General features: G+C 43.9%; 1 long non-coding RNA gene across 1 annotated transcript; it reads right to left on the reverse strand.

Annotated features, from left to right (window-relative positions):
- Window positions 1-527: 527 nt before the first annotated feature.
- On the reverse strand, window positions 528-10,650 carry LOC137862460 (uncharacterized). The gene is made up of 2 exons (XR_011100299.1): window positions 10,444-10,650; window positions 528-5,158 (listed from the first exon to the last, which is right to left on the reverse strand). It is a non-coding gene; the product is annotated as an uncharacterized lncRNA (long non-coding RNA).
- Between the last annotated feature and the right edge of the window lie 5,357 nt (window positions 10,651-16,007).

Below are 16,007 nucleotides of genomic sequence, written 5' to 3' on the forward strand. Positions count from 1 at the left end.
GCCTTTTCCGGCTCACAGCTTTACAAATAGCAAACATGAAAATATGCGCTCTAAAGCAAGCTACTTAAAATGCATGCCTAACTCTAAGTATTCTGGCTCTCTTCACTGGCACTTGCCTGCTAAATCAAGACTCCTGTCCTGCAGGCTTGATCTGATCCAGCCCGAAGTCAGTGAGGATCTTCTCCCTGGCCACTTCAGATTGAGCTCTCAAACAGGAATAAGTTAGTTCATCTCCCCAAAATCCATTTCATGCTAAAACTACTCTGCTCTTCTATGAGCACTGTCTGCTGAAGGATCCCAAAGCATTTTGCAAACATTAATTCACTACTTAATTAAACTTAAAACACAATGATCCTGAGCAGATGAGCTCTGTGTCTTTCTTCAAGCACCATTTATCAAAGGAATCGGTTGCACTTGTCATGCTGATAACAGTGCCTAACTTTCCCGCTTACATTGTGTTTCTAAACCCAGTTTAAGTTGTTTTCCTTCAATATGAACAGTTTTTGGAACAGTTTTTGAAAGAAAAATGCAATCCAAGCACACTTATTTATTTTGTTGGTGGTGCTGGAAATTAGAGTACAAACGTTTTATCTGCATTACAAACACTATTACAAAGTGCTAGAGTGCTTTAATCTATCTTCTAGATTTTTTTTTTTGTTATTATTCATGCTTGAAGTGCTTCATCTTAATGCTCACAGTAGTTACCATAGGCGCACACAGCAGCACCAGCCCCACTAGAGGCTTTTCTCTGTTTTGTTTTCTTTTTCCTGATGCTCTTATTACTTGGATGACATTAAAGTATAAACAAGCCAACAGATGTGCCCACAACCTGGTAGCTCTCTTGGTGAAAGGAAATAATTGCAGGAAGAGGGGTTTTGTGTGTTATTATTGGGACAGTGTCCTAAGTGCTACTAGATGGTGATATTATCAGAAAGTAGATTGGAAAGTGTTGCCTAAAATTACATGGGAGACAGCATATAGCTGCAGGGAAAGGCCTGATGGTGCTGGATTTATGTTTGGGTTGGCTTGACAAATCTTCCAGCCCCTATTCTGAAGCACAGATATGCCTGCCTCCCTCTGGCTGTTAGCAGCTAAAGGACAATGGATCTGAAGCTGCAGCACAGGGGACTTACTGGGACTTCATCTCCCTCCAAATGAACCATCTGCTTGGCAGCCAAGACAAGTCTAATACAGGAGACTTCTGACTTCCACTCTTCAGTCCTTCCCACAGACAGAGGCAAAACTGACAGATGTGGGATAACTGAATTTAAGGACAGTGGTTCTCTGTGAAGACAAAGGTCCTGGGAGGGACATCCCATCTCCTTTGCTTGCTATTCCCTGAAACTCAGCAAGGGACCAGCCTGAGACCTGGAGCACAGTGACAGCGCTTCTGGAGGAGTGACCACCCCAGTCAGATGGCACACACGATGAAGCAGAGCTCTTCCTGTATTGCAGTTCAGGGCCAAAATGTCACCTGCTGTAAAGCAGCAGTTTCACTCAAGTTGCTGCAAATGAGGCACTTTAGAACAGGTGAAGGTCTGGCCCGCAGCAACCACTTTTATTCCTCGATTGCTCAGAAGGGGCTCAATCGTTTGCTGGATCGTTTGGAAGCTGGGTGAACAGAGAATCACAAATGCTCCTATCAAAACTCCCCAAGCCAGCTTCTTTTATCTGATTTCCCTCTCCTCCCCCTTTTATAAGAAAAATCTCATCAATCGAACTATTACACTGAAATGTTAGCATTTTAAGTGCATTTGCTATGTATGGACAGAGTCAGCACACACATCCAGCACATAAAAATTTGATAATTCCACATTTTGAAAAGAGATATCAAAAGGCATAATTTAATATGTTCTCATTGAAAAAAAATCATGAACTGCTCATTCCCTGGTACTGTATATTCAACGATCTTAATTACTGAAGCTATTTACGTTCAGAAGATAGTTTTCGCAACTTGAAGGGTTAGAAAGAGGTGGTGGGTTGTTCTATTTTCTGTTGTGTTTTAATTTTCAGTGAAGGCCAAGTCTTCCGGTTCCCTGGAAAATGAGAACCCAATCTGCCATCCTCCAGGACCACCACTGAGCTTCAGATTGGACCCTGAAAGTGGTTTGTCTTGATCATCTCCCAAACTGGAGAATGACTGAATTAAGATATTACACTGGAAAATGTCTGGCAGAACCAAATTTCTTGGGCAGTTGGGTTTGTGTGTGGTTGCTGGATCTCACAAGCTGGTGGTTTGCCTGTTCATGTTTTCTCACTTGTGTGCTGAGGAATGTGGCAGTTTGGGGAATTCCCCATACAGCTCAGATGGGGCTGCAGACATCAATCCAGTAGAAGCAGAATGATGAGGGCTCGTTTGGGACAGCAGGCCTTCACTTTTTGTGTATACATTAGGACAGATCAGAGCAGGGGGATATGACATTATTTCATAACCTGTATTTTAAGCTGACCTGCTCCATTACTGAGAAGTTGTGCTGTGGAAATGGACAGGAACGTGGTAATGTGTTCATATTAGAGTCTGGTGGACAATTCACTTCCTAACAGGAGGGCACATAGGTCTAAGGGAATGTACTGAAATATATGCAAATTAATGTAGATACATGCAAATATGCAATCTACATTTTCCCCACCTTCTTTTGCAGAGGATATTAGTAGGCATGCAAAGATCTAAAATTATCCAATTGAGAGCAATGCTGAGAGTGATAGGAGGTACAAGCACCCCAAAATTTGAATGACTGTACACTAAAGTTTCTCCTCTCACCCATCCCTAATATATTAATCACTGTCTCCCTCCTACTGCAGGAAAACCTAAAATCATAAACACCTAACTGGGCAAAGGGGCAGCGAAACCAGTGGCTGGCTGCTGAAATGGAAGGAGTTGGCAATCCTAATAGCAAAGCTCCTTCCACTTGCTTTTTTCCCTTGTAATTTGGAAATTCAGTGACAGAAGGATGATTTTCAAGATAACTCATCTCTGGATTGCTGAAACAGACACACAGAATTTGACATTTTGAACAAAACAATACTTCATCCAGACAAGTAATACAGCAACTATGTGATCACAGTGTGGGGTTTCTCTTCCTCCTATATGAGATATTTTTCCTCCCTGCTCTGAACAGCAAACCAAAATGTTCTGCACCCTCAGAATTAAGCAGTGGTGGATTGGGTAATACCTTCTGTGTAAGGAATAAAACATCACCACCTAATTAAAAAAAAAAAAAACAACCACCAAAGTCAAGTATGTAGCTATCCATGGTGAGAAACACTTGTAGAGTTGGTGTTCAGGTCTAAAATGAGGTAGACCTCCATCCTAGCCTATACTGCAGGTAGGTCTGGCTGTTGGTGAGCCTCAAAACATTTCGGATTAACTATCTTGGATCTGTATCACACTTGTTTCACTACATGTAACAGGCTAAAATAGAGAATGCCTGAACAGCTCTTAAGTCTAGATTTAAAGATAACAGGCTCTCCACTGCCCTTTGCATTGGCTTAGAGAAGTTGAAGGTGCATCTCCAGTCATTGCCTGAACCATCCAACCCTCCACAGCTGTCTGAGCACAGCTGGCAAACCCAAAAGCAAAGATATTCTTGAATATATTTTCTTTCCTGCATTAGTCACTGCAGCTACTGAAAGCTCCCAAAATCACACCCGGTTAGTGACCAGCTGTGCAGCTACAGGTAAAAAAAAAAAATTGATGGGGCAAGAGCAGGGAAAAAAAGGAATTAGTGACATAGGTCAGAGACCGAGGGTACACCTCCAAAGCCTCAGGGCTGGCTGAAGCCCAGGGAAGGCTCAGAGAGCCCTTTGACCCTAAGTGCGCCTCCTCTTCCTCCCCCAGCCAGAGCAGCACCACTTTGCAGAGCCTAGAGGAGAGAATCCCTTTGGAGCAGCTGCCAGCAGCCCTCTCCCCAGCTTTGCTCTTTAGGTCCGGGAAGAGCCCAGGGAAAGGTGGCCACAGGGTGTCACTCGCACCCCATCACTGAGCCTCGGAGCTGCTCCCCGGGCCCCTCCAGCACAGCCCGGGGCAGGCTGAGGGCAGGGGTGGGCACCGCGCTCGTATTTACACCGCCGACGATGGAAACACAAGCCTCGGTGCCGCCGGGCAGGAATCGCCACCCCTTTTTTTTTTTTTTTTTGCAGCACTCTAATAGGGTGCTGCCAAATTTTTCGACCTGTATTCCTCCTTCTATCCACTGCAGTCAAAGAAAGTCTGCTGGGAACTGAATTGCCGTGGTGCAGACACCAGCAGGTCTGCAGGTGGGTGCATGTGGGAGCAGAAGGGAGAGGAGGATCAAATAAAGAGAGATTTGCAATAACCTGCACTATTAACATTTGCACCTTTCAAACTACCTTTCAAGGCTTTATTTCCAAATGTCTTTTAATAGGAAGGGGTTAGTACCAGCAAGACTTGTTTTTTTGCTTGGTTTAGTTTCTTTTTTTCTTCTCTCAGACACATGATTCTTCCTTTGGACTAATATCTCTGAACATTTGGTTTTAGGAATGATTCTTATTAAGGTCTATCTAGCACTCTAGCTGTCACAGGCATTTTCTGTATATACAAGCACGTTGTCAAATGTCTGAGATTTTCTAGCTTGAAAGCCTTACATTTGGAGCTGGCACCTTCTGGCACGTGAGCCAGGTGGCCTCCAGCAAGCTGATTCAGCACATGGCTTCTTCCCCTGCCTGCAGGACCTGGCCAGCCACAGAATTTGTGCCTTGCTGAGGCAACCACAATTTCAGATGGGTGTTGCTTCTTGACTTGGGAAAGAGGAAATGGGCAAGAAGCACAGGCACTGAGTTTTTTCCCCTTCTCACTGCTTTTTCTGCGTGAGTTACATCTTGCCTGCCTCAGGCATAATCCCTCCCGCTGAGTCCATAATTTGCCCATTTGTGTCAATTTACAGGTTAAAAAGAAGGGTCCAAGTCCTGCTGCTGCTGGGTCTCCAGACAGCTGGGGTGGAACTTTCCACTTGGATGTTCACAGTGTTTGGGGATATGGGTAAAGGACATGCTACCTTCTTGGCTTGCTGTCCTCCAAGGTTCATTGTAAGAGCACTTGGTCTCGTTATCTCATTCTCCCTTTGCTCCTGGGAGCTCTTTAAGTGTGAAGAGATGGTAGCTTGCCTTCTTTTCATTCAGAAAGCATCAGCATGGTCCTCTGAAAAGAAAAAATGAGGAGAGGAGCCTTATCCCTCCCTTCTAATACATGAGCTGGTTCATCATCAAATCTGTGTTTCTTATTTTCCTCCCTTAGTGTTATGCAAACCTCTGTTAAAAAAGAGACCTGCTATTTAATAGTAATAACTCTCCAGTAAAATGTATTGATGCAATCTTTGAACTAATCTTCTAGGTTTCTCTTCATATTTCATGAAAATTTACCAGAAACATGGTCCCTGCAAAACACTGAGAAAATGGCACAAATGTCCTTACTACACTGCCCTTCCTCCCAGCTGATGTAACACTGATTTATTGGTTACATCAGCATCTAGAGAACCAAATGAGGAAAGCCATCAAATGCATATTCCTTTTGCATAAATCTGTTTCCTACCACATTTCCTTAAGCTACTCTATAATTTGTATGCTTTTGCTGGGGGCAGAGGTGCCATTTAGTTTTGTACCATGTGTGTATCTGACAAAAGCAGCAGCACAGGAAACTTTTCTTTCTTGAGAGCAAAGGGCCCTGTCCTGGTGAGCCCCTTTGTGCCCCTTTCCTTTGCTTCTCTAGGTCCTCCTGACCATCGGAGTGGGAGATCAGATCTGTTAAGAGCATATGGAGTCATTCCACATCACTAAGTTAGCCTGGAAATGGGAGCTGGCAGTGACTGTTATGTATTGCCACTCGACAGAGGGTTGGCTGCCTGTCAAATTTGTCTGTAGAGTCTCCCTGCACAGGCATGTGTGTCCCCATTGCAAAATTCAGCTTCCCAAATGACATCAACTGTGCCTTCTCTGCAGGAGCTGAATTAGCCCTAGAGACTCCCTCATCCATCAAAAGCTGTAGACAAGTCATGCTAGGAAACCAGCAGCACGAGGGAATTGTGTTTTCTGAGTCCCACTTGTTTCATGGATAGGTCAAGACCTCCAATCACCAGGGTCATCAATCTAATTAGAGAGCATATTTAATGAAACCCTGTGAATGTTCATTATTGGACAGAGCACTGCAAGGTGTGCAACAGGAGTACAACAGCACAGAGAGGCTAGCAGATGAGGCCAACATGATCAAATATCCTTACCGTGGGCACAGTTTCTGTGGTTGCCCCTGCAGTTTTCCAGCTATCATCAGTATTTTGGAGGCAACCAGTGTTTGAGAGTCTAATTGTGCCTGCAATTAGCACAGAAGATAGATGTGGGCTGCTAGAAGGCAATTCTCTTCAGTCAGTTTGTGAGATTAACAGAGGGGAAGGGCACTGAAACTTCAGATCCTAAAATACTTGGCGGTCTCAATTCTCAGCTGGCTTTGGCTCCAGTCCTTTCTAAGAAGCCAGCTTCTTCTTTAGCACAGATGTCTTTTAGGACTTCCTGCTCTTTCCTTTCATTGCAAGCTGAGTGACTCCAACTTCCAATTGCAGAGACCATCAATCCTGCAGTTCTGGAAGCGTCCACCAAGCCTTCCAGCCCAACCTGACTTGCCTTGAAGCATCCTATACTGCTCCAGCTTCCCAAGAGGGCACCTGTTTTCCAAAGATAACATCTCCCCTTGGTATTTCTAAGCATGGTGCTGTCCCTTACTGAGCAAACAGCAAGAAAGCAAAACAGAAACAAGGGAAAATATGACACCCTCTGCTAATAAATGCAAAACGATGGAAAACAATTTTGCCAACTAGGCAACTCAAATTAGACTTCTATCTCAGAGGAATATGGTCGATTTGTAGCTCTTATTACAGTGTAATGCTATTTCCCTAAAAGTTTGTGTGTGCATTTTAATGAATTCATAAAACCCGGACTGTAAAAGCCCCATGGGGGAAACCTGGCAGCTCTTTAATTCAGCATTAAAGCTCAACTGATGTCAATTGAATTGATTTCTGTGCATAGAAATTGCATTCGTTGAATGAAAACTTTAGCCCTTGCCATTCCCCCTTTTAAAGCTCACTGTAATACAATTGGCTCCTTGAGTCAGGTTCAATTACATGTTGAAAGTTTATAATCTGGTGTGCTGAATGGAGGCTGTGAAATCAAGAGAGAAAACCTAGCTAACCTGATTAAACCTTATACCACAGCCATCCTGGGGCCAGTGAATCCTTATTGTAGCACAGGGGAACAGCTCCTCTCCGAGTATGCAACACATCCTGATTGCAGCCCAAGATTTTACTCTGGTAACAACCACAGTGACCTCAGTGTCTCTAATGGGAGTTCAGAGCTCTGACCTAATTTCAAAGTTTCCCTGTTTCCCTTTTTTAGCTTGGGGAGAGCTTTGAATCAAAATAGGATTTGTGAAGGGAAGGGAAAGATCCAGGGGGGTTGCCAGGTATGGATCATCTTTTTGTATTAGGCACACGTGTGTTAGGGTATGATCCCACAAAAGGCAATTTTCAGTCATGTTTTATGTGGGCTTATAATCCTTTACTTTTGCTATTAGCCTAGGGAAACTCCAGTAATTTCCCAGTTTTTGACCCAGAGTCAAAGCCAGGAAATTTTTACTTGTTGGGAAGTTATAGTTGTTTCCACAAACTCCACCTCAGCCTGCAGTAGATGCTGCTAACTTCTGCAGATATTTCAGCAGATGTAATCTGCAACAGGTCCCATATTTTGGATTTTATTTTCAGAATTACTCCCAGTTCTCCCATGAACATAGTGGAAATCTGATGAAAGTGGCCTTCGTTCACATTGTTCTGTCAAGGGTCAGATTAACATGAGCCATTCTCTTCTTCTCCAATGTTGCTAGTACTTCTAATGCTCTTTCACTACTCCCAGAACCAAAAGCATATGACAAAACACTGCATGATCTTCTCACTATTAAAAAAATCAAGCAGGCTTTTTCTGTTTCCATTTTCAGTAGAGGATTTTTTTTATGCAATCCTTAGACAATGCCACTGTCACTCAGCACAGAGCTACCCTCCAAAATCTCCTTCAGTTTGTTTTGGTCATATGCAAAGAATTATTCCTAGTAATAACAGTGAGCATCAGGCTGGTGCATTACAGCCAGCAGCTGCAAGGTTTATTACAGCCACAGATCCTCACACACCCATCTGAGACAAGTGTTATAATCCTGCTTTATAGACGGAGAGAGTGAGCAATAGAGATGTTCAGTGACATGGGAGGAGTTGGCCAATTTTCTGACCACCAGCCCTGTGCTGTGGCCTCAGCTCAGTTCCTCCCTAAGGCAGGTGAGACATGCCTGAGCCCCCGACTTGAAAGATATGGATGTAACAGCTTTCCTTAATTTGATGCCTCAACCTGTAGTTTAAACCTGTGTCCCCACTGGAAGTCCCTTAGCCAGTCTGGGGCTGCCTGTGGTCACTGTAATAACGCCAGCCCAGAGAAACCTTAATCCTTAAGTGAAGGATAACTGCAGGTCTCTGCTTTTATTTCATCTGCTGATCTAAGGGAAAAAGCTCATCCCCTTCACGGCTGTTGAAGGTAGGTCAAGGACAAGGCATTTTACTGTGTCTGGGTTAGAAAGAGCTTCTGGAGAGGTATTTGCTCTCTGTGGTGCACAAGCAAGGTGCTTGGTGTCTGAGCCAAATGATCAGGCAGTCACAGTACAGGATCACAACACCCACCACTGGGACCCTCCATCGGTACTGGGCTGGGATCTTTCCCCACCATCCACAAGATCACCTTCTAGTTCCAGTACAATAAACCTTTTTCAAATCCCACCTTGGAAAAAATACCCCCAAGCCTGTCTTCAACAATGCCATAAGAACTGAGGTAATTACAGAGTCACATCCACTTTCCTTTGAGCATTTCAGTGTATGCTATGCCTTTCACAGTGGTACAAAGACTGGTAAACACATGGAAGGTATTTAAGAAATGGTCAGAGATGATCATTAGTATAAATGATACAGAAGCAAAAGAAAAAAGCAACCAAAAAAAACAGACTCCAGGGGCTTTGAAAAGCAACCAATAGTTTTGGGCACAGCATCAGAGACAGACTAACATCCCAGAGGCCCAAGCAACCTCTCTGGAAACACAACAGACCAATACAACAGCAAACTGTTCTTGAAGTACAGTCTCTATTTTCCTCTGCATATTTTCAGCTTCTTCAGTCTAGTGCCGTGTCCCACAGACTCACCAAGCAGCCCTTAGCAGGATTTCACTTTCCCATTGCTAGCTTTAGCATGCACGGTCTCTTACTGTCATGATTTACAGAGCCTAGTAGAGCTTTGCAGGCCTGAATAAGTAAGGGGAATAGAAGATGGTGACTATCAAGCATGCAAAGGGTTAATTGCTCCACAGCCAAATGCCTGATAATCGGTGTCCCCAAGTCACTCCAGCCATCTTCTCCCAAAAGACACAGCTGTTCTAATAAGCTTTGGGTAGAGAGAAGCAGCAAAAGAAAAAAGAAAGGCTAATGTTCCACTTCAAAGTAAATCCTCATTTCCCTACCCAAATAGCAGGGAGAAAATGTCCTCAGTGTAGCTCATGTGCTTATCACTTTACAGCCACAACATGCTCCACTTTGTTGGGCTTGCCAAGCAACATGGCTGAGATGTAAATTGTTAAGAAGAAAGGAACAGCAGAAGGACTTCTCCCCCCTCCTCTTCTTCTTTTTTTTTTTTTTTTGCTGTATCATCAACTTTAGGCACCCAGCAAAAATAGCCGTGAAATATGGAAATGTCTTGTTCATAGCACAGTGATTTTTAAAGGCTTCTGCTGTGCAAATGCAGCTGAGATAGGCTTCTATAGTCTCGTCATCTCCCACTGTAACAGCGCTTCCTCGCTATTTCACTGAATAAGCAGATACAACGGGAAACTATTCACCAAACTAAAACAACATCAAAAGCCCATTAAAGTTCTGATTTAAACTCTCCAGAATGGATGGAAATTCACAGCAAAATAACAGGCAGCCAGGATCTGTCTGCAGCTAGCCATCACCCTTAACACTATCTAACTCTGCTAGCATATTGGATGCCTGGTTCTCAGCTGCAAGTTTCTAGACATTAGTAGGTTTAAACCAAACTCTTAATGGCCTTTTCAGTGCTGCTCCTTCTTAAACAACCTGAAGCCTTCCCCCACTCTCTATTTTCTTTTCACAGCTGTTTAGCAGTGCATAGGCAGAGCAGGAGGCTAAGAGCATCCCACCACAAGAACAAAAGAATGATTTGCAGGGTCAGAATGGGCTCTCTACAGGCAGCATCAGCGATGCCCTCTGCCTTGATTTTCCCTGCATGGGCCAGAGGTGAAACCCTACACTGCAACCCATTTACTGCCTGCTCTGTTACTTTACCCCTGGCTCTGGTAGGTGCTATTGCCAAACACTCACAACTTCCCCCCTTACCTTACCTTGCTGAGACTGTCCTGTAGAAGTCCAAAGCATCTCCTACAGCCTTCAGAGTAGATGAGAGACTAAAGGCACCATACTCATCTGCAGGCAAATTAATACCAGGGAAGTAAGGTGTGGCTATAAATTAATTAAACCTCATTAAGTCCTGAGCTGATGTGACCATTCATAACACAAGTGGAAGTCACCTGTGAGAGTAAATAGGATGAAGACCCTCTCAGTGCTTAACGAGGAGATCTGTGTAAATGGGTTGTGCAGGTTCATCAGATTACTTCATGTTCACACCATGATTACCTTCAAGGAACTTCCTTGCTGGTGTAATCCTGCAGCTCTTTTCTCCACATCCTTACAGCTTTGCTGCTGCTCTGCCCATGGAACAAGCACCCCTGATGCACTGAGCCAGTGTGTTGAGCTAAACCAGCACAAAAATGATATTTATTTATTTATTTTGTCTTTTCTGGTGATTTGCTTTCCTCAATCAGTTCACTAGGTGTCTGCCCAAGGATAAGCAGGAGCAGGTGGGAAGGGCAGGCCCAGGGCAGGGTCAGCTGCCTTGGAGCAGCACCCTGTTGTGCCCAGGTGGTCTGTCAGACTGGCAGCAGGTTAGGGTTTTAAGCTGGCTTTTTGAAAGCTGTTCCTGAGGTCCTAACTGTTTTTGTGGGTGTCTAGGTGCTTTACAGATTCTATCAATGATTCATTTAGCCAACTCAAACTAAAAATCAAGAAACTATATTACCAAAGCTAACTTGTTATTGATCACTGTAAACTACCAAATGCAGCTGTCAAGTCAAAATCAAATCAGTAAGGAAATTTCAGTATGAGACTGGAGCTGCATTGCTATATTAAGCAAATCATCAACTACACAGCAGAAATAACCTGTCCCTAGAAACTCCCCAAAGAATCTGAGAAACTGGTTGTCTGTACAGTATAGAAATGGGGAATTTGACTTCATGCCTCGCTGTGTCTGCTACTATTCCCTTGCTCTGCTAGGACTGAAAAAAGGCTTTGAATCTGAAACAAGGGCAGGTAACGAAGACCAAATAAGCTTTATTTCCATCTGGTATCCAAAGGCAGAAAGAAGCTGTAGTTTTGATTGCAGTAGGGGCACGGAAAAACTTGCATGACTTCAAGATCTCCCAGTTGGAATAAGAAACCAAAAGTCTCAGATGTAGTTAGCTGTGTCTCCATTCCTCTTGTGCATCTTCTGTACTACAGTTTGACATCTCTAAATATCCTTGCTGTCTGCAGAGACAGCAGGCTATTTTGTGCTTCATTCACTGTATGCTGTCAAAAAAAGAGAAATCCCTGCCCTGTGGGCTCTGTCCTAGAGGATTTTATTTTGCTGCTCTCAGTCTAAAGCAAAGCCCGTATCCATCTCCACTCTGCAGATTTCCTGCAGGGTCCAGCGCCTTCTCTTTTGCCTGTCACTGCTCGCCCTGCTGGCAGGGGATCCTGGCTGCCTCCATCCCCATTCCTCTGAGCACAGCCACAAAGAGAGAAGAGCCTCGTACACACTACATCCATCATCATTCATCCCAGCAGAAAATTTTCGGAAGAGACATTAGTGTCACCACAGTCTCTGTCCTGTTGACCTGCCTCTGTATAGCATAGTAAGGCTGGGATGGGAAGGAGAAGGGGAAAGCTGTGCTCTGAGGACAGCTCGCCCCTTTTTCAATGGGTTTCCTGTGTGAAATCCAGTGCTGCATGCAGCGTGCATTAGTATTGTAAATCCTTATAAATGTCTGATAAAAGAATCAGCCTGTCAAATAAATGAAAGTCTCCATATGCTAGATACGGAAATGCAATCTGAAATCCTTTTAAAGAGAACCTGATAAATAGTGGGAATGCAGGGCATCAGCAGAGATAGAGCTCAGATCCCCCTGCTGCCTTTAATGTGATCTCCAGGAGAATCCTAATAAGAAAGGTCATTGGGCTCAAAGGCTACCAAGGTGTCCTTTCTCCAAGTGAGAGGGCAGTGGTAACACAGGCTTGCTGATCTTCTGGCTGGCTCTGTGGCAACATTAGAAGACCCCACCGTACAACTGCAGAATGGATTCTGCTAGCTATAATCAGTTTATCAGTAACTTTTATGCACCATGGACACCTTTGTAATGTGTCTCTGGCCATAACACTTGTGTCCGATCTTTGATATGACCTTAGTAAGGTATGTAAACAAATGGAGAGAGCCCTGACAGGAGGCCTGGAGCTGCACCTTTTCCAACTCGTGCCACATCTCCCATGCAATGTTTTGCACACCCTACAATAGAGGATAAAACGGGCTGCTTGCTATTAAGATGTTTGGCAGCTGGCAGCACAAAAGATGAGGTGTGATTTGCAGCTTGGTCCGTGTCCAACTCCTCTGAACTCTGCTGGATCGGCCACTTACTGTGACAAACATCCCCACGTCCTTCCCAGAAGATATCTGGTCTGAGGGACGCAGTCAAAGCCCTGATTTGATCCCACGTGGTGAACGGTTGGGGCAGTTGTGCTGCTGGAACAGGACAGAAATCAGATGAGACCAGAAGGGGGGCCCAAATTAAAACTACACTTGGGCTGTGAGTGACGAAATGAAGCAAGATTTGGGGTGTTGTGGCTTAGATGAGACGCAAAGGATGCAAGAGGAAACTTTCACGATGAGAAACTTTCATTATCATCTTGTAGCAGTTGATTTCTTAAAATCTCTCTGTAGCAGCAGAAGGTAGCCTGCTTCAATGCTCAAATATCTCCAGCTTTATCTAAATCAGTGTCTAGTGGACACAACTGCATCCAACTGGGCATTTTCAAATCATGCCTTTCACCTCCTTCTCAATGCCTTGCGTCTCTGCGATGTGATATTTCTCTTTAGCAGAAGAGTTCCTCAGGACAGGCAGCTCAATGTGACATTTGGGGCCATGTTGCAGAACCTTCAAGTCCTCACAGGCTCTGAGGAGGACAAAAATGCCATTTTCTGGTAGATTTTGAAGCTGGGCCAGGTGCTCAGTCAGAGCAAATCCCAGAGATGTCAGAGTTCTCTACAGAGGAAATTAAAAAAATGTAATGTCCTTTCAGGTAATTCAAAACAGTTCACTTTTAACAAACAGAGATGTCATGCCTCAATTTGACTTGATTTTGTGTTGTATTTATAGCACATAATATAATGAAAAAAATAAATTGAAAGTCATTTCAAAATGAAAACCAAAAATGTTTCACTTCCGAAATGTTGAAACAGGGCATTTCAACCATTTCAAAATGATGCTTTCAATCTCTCACTTTTTTTCCTTCCTGAGCCAAGAAATGCATTCAAAACATTGAAGAACTTTTTCAGTTTCTACAAATTGACATTTTCCAATGAAATTCACATATCTGTAAAGGTTGTTTTTTTTTTTTTCTTTTTTTTTTTTTTTCTTTTTTTCTTTAAATCCAAGGATCTTAAACATTAATTTGTTGTTAGGCCTCAGAGCGCTTCTGAGTGGTAGTTAAGTGTTATGATCCTCATTTTGCAGAAAGGGAATCTGACTCATAAAGAAACATAAAATGCAATTGAGTTCCAACTTACTTCAGTGGAAGAATTGATGTGCCCAAGGTCAGAGAGAAAGTCAATAGCAGAGCTGGGGAAACGAAAGAGGAATTTTGAAACCAGCACCTTTCCTGCAGCCACCAGACAGCCTCCCCTTTGCAGAGTGATCCAAACCCAAAGACAGTAATGACCACTCTAAACCCCATTCTCAAGCTGGAAGACAAAATGGAAATGGCTCCAAACCTCGGAATAAACTTAGATCTTCCTTCAAAAAGACATTTGGAGCCATGACTCAGCCTCATTCCATCCCTCACAGCCATCCAGCTGCTTGGGTCAGATCGCATTTGTTTTCTGTGTAGTAGGAATCTCCTATCAACTTCCACAGGAGGTGGACCAAGCCCTTTGAACTCTTGTGGTTTAACTTGTGGTTATTAGTTTCTACAGCACACGAGCCTTTCTTCTCTGCTCATGCCTCAGGAATAAAGAATAGAACAAAGCTGTCAGAAGGTAGTCACATTTTATTGCAATGCTGAATAACTCGTTTCTGGATTAACTTTGAAATTTATAGAGCTAAAATATAGAATGTACCTGGCATTGGAAAACAATATATTAGCGTGTGCAGCTGCTGCACACAGGGTTTTAAGATATCGTCTTGTCAGTCCCTACATGCTACTGTGCCTTGCGGGCATAGCAGTAAATCTCTTCCAACGCTGGATTTGTGCACTTTGTGCGTGGTGACACAAATCCACACAACCTGCCTATGCCCTCACCTCTCCCTCCATGCTGGAAACCATCCCACAGACCACCTAGCACTTGTTTCTCTGCCAGATGCCAACTGTGCTAGCTGCTTTCCCTGTCCAAAGGAGGGCTTGTGGATGCTAATGCCACGTCCTGCAGAGGCAGCACAGGGAGGTGAGCATCTACAGAGAAAAAGACAGAAGAAGAGTTTTTCCTGCCCCCTCTTCTGTGTGATCCCGTGCATTTCTGTGACTTTCATAGCCCTGCACCATTTCCTTTCCACCCAGTGCTGTGCAGACAGTGCTCAGGTGGCAGCTCAGCCCTCCTGCATTTACCTTTGCTCCAGCGCTTAAATTGGTCACGGGTTGCTGCAGCAAAGACACGTTTTATGTTCTCCCTCCCCCCACCCCCATCATTTGGATTCATATAATCAAGTGACTTGCAGCTGAAATTGCTCATAGAAAAATAATTTTAAATTGGTTCATTAATGCTCATTTACGCAGAATTCTTAAATATGATAAGAACATGAGAGCAAAAGAGAATGGATCTGAATGAGAGTAGGAGGATGTTGAAAGCAACTTTCCTGTAATTGTGAAGTCTTGTGTCTAAATATGTTTAGACAATGTGAAAAGTCAATTTAAGAAGCTAGGATACATACAACCACAGCAAGGGAGGAGATTTCTTAGAGAATGCAGATGTCCTGCAGCTTAAGCTTTTTGTTTCCTGGGGCGGTGCAGGGTTCTGATTTGGTACAAAACCCAAGTAACACCGTGACAAGCACTAGCAGCAGTCTGCAAATGGAGAAATGGGATGAGAACAGAGCACTTCATAAATAGGTTCATGATACACACTCCTGTCACTGTCTGGCAACAGGAGAGGACAAAAGAACATGGGGTCAGCTCTCCAGGCAACGGAGCTGTGCTGAACTCCACCAGCTGAGGATCTGTGTGTCACAGGAACTCAGGGGGTTGGTGCTAATGTACATCACTAAGGGATTTGGCCCTGGACTTACATCAGGTGTTGGCCATTGCAGCAGCTGAGAGATGAGCTGCCATAGCAAAAGCCCGTTCAGCCAAGCTGCTCTCTCCTTCCATGTCAGAATTAACCACTGATCCAACAAGTGCTGAATGCTTTCCCTGGTAGCAGCCGTGTAGTCCCTGGGAGGATTTAAACTCCTGAAATGCATCCAATTGTACAGCATCTTAACAAAGAGGTCCTCTGGCAATTACTTCCTGAGTTAGCCACTGATCAACTTACACCGTGAAGCATGAGGATTGATGGCTCTTGTAATTTTATTTAATAAAGATCAATTTAAATAGTCTGCCTTAAAAA

Source organism: Anas acuta, chromosome 11 (assembly GCF_963932015.1).
Source record: "Anas acuta chromosome 11, bAnaAcu1.1, whole genome shotgun sequence".
Classification (NCBI taxonomy): Eukaryota; Metazoa; Chordata; class Aves; order Anseriformes; family Anatidae; genus Anas; species Anas acuta.